Source organism: Hibiscus syriacus, unplaced genomic scaffold (genome assembly GCF_006381635.1).
Source record: "Hibiscus syriacus cultivar Baekdansim isolate YM2019G1 unplaced genomic scaffold, ASM638163v2 tig00111207_pilon, whole genome shotgun sequence".
Taxonomy (NCBI): Eukaryota; Viridiplantae; Streptophyta; class Magnoliopsida; order Malvales; family Malvaceae; genus Hibiscus; species Hibiscus syriacus.
In genome coordinates this window covers 2,527,160-2,531,489 of record NW_024063019.1, presented here as the reverse complement: position 1 = coordinate 2,531,489, position 4,330 = coordinate 2,527,160, and the positions used below count along the sequence as shown (strand labels likewise).

The following is a 4,330-nucleotide window of genomic DNA, read 5'->3' as shown; positions in this document are numbered from 1 at the left end:
GTAATATTAAGGATTCTAACACCAAATTTCTCAGGAAACTTTCTTCTTTCCCAGTGGATTTGATTATTAGTTTGTTCGAAATTTTGGTAACAGAGCATAAGAAAGGAAGTGATCAGGGACATGGCTCCAAAGGCAATAGGGTGCATAGTTTCATATTTCAGGAGTTAGCAACGATAACAAGGAATTTCAGGGAAACCAATTTGCTTGGGGAAGGATGATTCGGAAGAGTTTTCAAAGGTCGATTGGAAAATAGGTGGTAAATTTTCTGCTTTTCTTTTTAATTTCATTTATATGTTTTGTCATATTTCCTGCATCTGTTGTCTATATCACTTATTGTGTAACTTTTGAAGTATGTGCCTTTTTTTGACATGAGGATCTCCCAGGAGGTTGCTGGAGATGCTTTGGGCGAGGTATGTGGCTAACTATTTTCGTTTTTTATATATTTTTGAAGTAATGATTGATCTGTTCAAGTTAATAGAAATTTCCACTGGCTTTGACAGGAATTCAAGGGCTACGTTTTCAAGATCATGGGAGGTTGCGACAAGCAAGGATTTCCAATGAAGCAGGGTGTTCTAACTCCTGGCAGTGTACGTCTTTTGTTGCATAGAGGTGAGCTTGCTGCTGATTGTTGTAAAATATATTTCTCTGATTAGGGTAAGCATTTGATTGAGTCGAGTTGTATTAAAAATGAGTAGTTGAGTTTATGAGTCTTATTTTGTCAGTCGAGATTAATTTGAAATTTTATCAAATGGAGTTGAATAAATTTTACTGAATCGATGAAGCACCAATGTGACCTATGTATTGCGTTAAGCCTTAGTGCTTCATTAAGCTTCTGTGGATTGGGATGTTGGTCTGTAAGCCTTCATAAAGTCTTCCTCTTCAGAATGCGGAGTTGATTCATTTATATTGTTTAAGAGCAGGTACCCCATGTTTCCGTGGATATGGAAAACATAATGGTGAACGCAGAAGGAAGTCTGTTCGTGGATGCATTGTCAGCCAAGACCTGTCTGTTTTAAACTTGGTTATAGTGAAGAAGGGAGAAAATGATTTGCTCGGGCTTACTGACACTGAAAAACCGAGGATGAGAGGTCCAAAGAGAGCATCCAAGATCAGAAAGATCTTTAACCTTTCCAAGGAAGATGATGTCCGGAAGTACGTCAACACTTACAGGAGGACTTTCACCACAAAATCTGGTAAAGTTTCTTTTTCTTCCTTAGATGATCTATATATATAAGCAACCATGTTGATGATTTATGTTATGTTGGCTACTCGAGCATTATCCAATTATATTCTTAATGTTAAACCGTCTGCCTCGACCTGTCAATGCTGACTCAAACCCAAAAAACTTGGATTTGTATCTAACTTGATCCGATTTTGTCTTAAACTGTCAATTACCTGAACCCAAAAATGTTAGAAACCAAAATGATCAAAACCTGAAATGACTTGTACTTGGAATCACCTAATTGCAAAATGATCAGAACTTGAATTGTACCTTCTTCAGCATAAACACAACGCTTAATGTGCATAATATGTTGAGATTTTCTTAGATGTTTTTCATGACGGGATGTAATGTTAAAATTCATGCACGTATTGCATTTGCAAGCCTCAGTCACCCACTAGTAGCAATTTCATTATCGAACATTTAGTTATTGATCAGTAGTGTTTTATGGGATTTCAAAGGCAAGAAGGTCAGTAAAGCTCAAAAAATCCAGCGGCTGGTGACTCTATTGACAGTTCAGAGGAAGTGAACTAGAATTGCAGATAAGAAGAAGAGAATCGCCAAGGCAAAATCAGAGGCAGATGAGTACCAGAAACTGGTTGCCACGAGGCTGAAGGAGCAGCGAGAGCGCCGTAGTGAGAGTTTAGCCAAGAGGAGGTTCAAGCTCTATACTGCTTCTAAAGCTTCAGTTGTTGCTTAGATTGCCTTCTACGTTTTAGTGAACAATGGAAATGGTTAGTACACAACCTTTTATGCTATAAGTTGAGAAATTTTGCTTAATTTTCAATGTTCTGTAATAATTCTTCGAATGCTGAAAGAGATAATTGAGAACGAACTTGAAGTGTTGGTCAATAAGAATGTAAGCAAACTTTTCTGATACACATCTGTCATATCATACATACACATTAGTCATACAACTATCATATGGACTAGTATATTTTCTTGTAGAATAAAGAATACAACTATCATACATAAATATTTCTTGTATCATATACACATCTGTCATATCATACATACACATACTCTCGTCTCAACAATATATGCAAATACAACTAGCTGTAGGAATGCCAATTAAGTTTTTCACAATAAAATGTGTTTTTTTGTTACATTGTCCTCATTTCCAGAACTTAGTGGTCTCTTTATGACCTGAACTAAAGATCCATTGTGTTTTTTTGGCTTTATATTTTACCTACAGAGGCGAAATATAAATTTGAGAGCATAGATATTATTTTTCTATGCAAGCTTCATCTTCCATTGTTTTGCCTAGTTTTTTAATGCATTTTCCTCTCCCTCAATCTTACCATGTAGGTTGTAGCTCCTGTCAAAATGACATTTGAAATGTAAGTGTTATTCTTTATCTAAAATAGCCGTTATTATTTTCAATTACTGCTTAGCTACAGTATTGATGTTCTCTTTCCTAAACAAATGATCTCGGTGTTGTAGATATGCAACATGTGTAATACCTATAAGTTCCTTCTTTGCACCAAGTCTTTGGTAAGTATTTAACTGTGGTATGACTGGAATTTGTGTTTGGTGTGTGGTGTAGTGTTTTCCTTATTATGGTGTGGTTTATGTTGTGTAATGAGTTACTTCTGTCAGCAAAAAGTACATACTGCTTGAAAACGCTGCCGAGACTGAAAGCAGAGTATTACTTGTGAACTTGTTGCTTGTTTCTGACTCTTTTTTGTTTTAAGTATAATATTGTTCCTCAATGATCTGTCTGTTTTCCTATCCTAATGGTTGTTAAAGAGTTACTGCACCTAAGTTGGTAGGTTGACTTGAGTTTGTGAAAATTCTCAACTAAATAAACCTGGATGATTATTGTTAAGCTCAAATCAAGTATAGATGCAGTAGCAGTACCTGCTACATGTATTATTTTATCTTTTATTTTGTTTGGTGTACATGTATTGTACCTGCTTATTATGTACTGGCTGTGCACAATTTTGACATCTTTGTTTTATTTTGCTTACCATTTGTTGATATTATTTTTGCATATTCTAAGCATCCTCATTTTTTTATTGTCAATACAGGTTTGACAACACTGCATATTTGCACATATATGTGGCTTTTATCCATATGCTCAAAGCTCTAAGTATGTGGAAACAAAGTGCATTATTGTATATATATAATGGTTATATGTTCTTTCTCAATGTCGTATTTTCTTTGTTTTCTTTGACTAATCGTTTATTGTAAACTATTTGTAGTGTGAATATATTGTATACAAATGGATTGCTTATATATAATATGATATATATATTTAGTATTATGAGACATTAAATGTGATTTAGTTTGATTATTTGTCAATCTATAATATATATATATATATAATTAATACAATCACGACACACGAATGTAAGTCATACAAATGTGTGTCATCTTCATGTATGACGGGTGCTTCAATGACACGCAATGTAAGTCATACATGCGTGTCATAAATTTATGACACGCAAATGTGTGTCAAGCAGATTTATGACGGGGGCTTCAATGACGCTCAATGAACGCCATAAATGTGTGTCATAAATGTGTGTCATAAATACGCGTCATAGATTTATGACACACAATTGTGTGTCATCTAAAATTCATGTCAGTGGCTTCAACGACAGTCATTTGTGTGTCATCCGCACCCATAGATGACGCGCAATGCGCGTCATTAAAGGGGTTTTTTCTATTAGTGTACTATTTTATGAAAATAAATTTTAAATCATTTTAGAAAAGAAAATGGTTTACAAAATTCGAGTGACATCTATAATCTGTATAGGTATAATTATACGGGTTATGGGTGTTACATTTCTTCTGCCTTAATCTTTGAAAAATATTCTTAAAGGTAATGCAATTCTCTATTGAATGCCCCGAAACCCCTGCTTGATATTCGCATTGGACATTAGCGTCATACCATTTAGGGTAGGGGGTTGCTTTGGTGTTGTATGGTAAGGTGACACAACTTATTTATCGTATGAAATCTAAAACAATTCCTTGTAGGACATAGGGATCTGATCAAACTAAAGCTTCTCTATCTTGTCTTGGCTCCCTTGTCCTTTACCTGGCAGAATTTTGTGTATATGATCATGTGGCTTGAGGTCGAGACACAGTGATGTTATTAGAGTCATATTT

General features: G+C 34.9%; 1 pseudogene; it reads left to right on the top strand.

The window, feature by feature from the left end:
* The first annotated feature begins 352 nt into the window (after window positions 1-352).
* LOC120155731 lies at window positions 353-1,919 on the top strand (annotated as a pseudogene).
* Window positions 1,920-4,330: the final 2,411 nt, after the last annotated feature.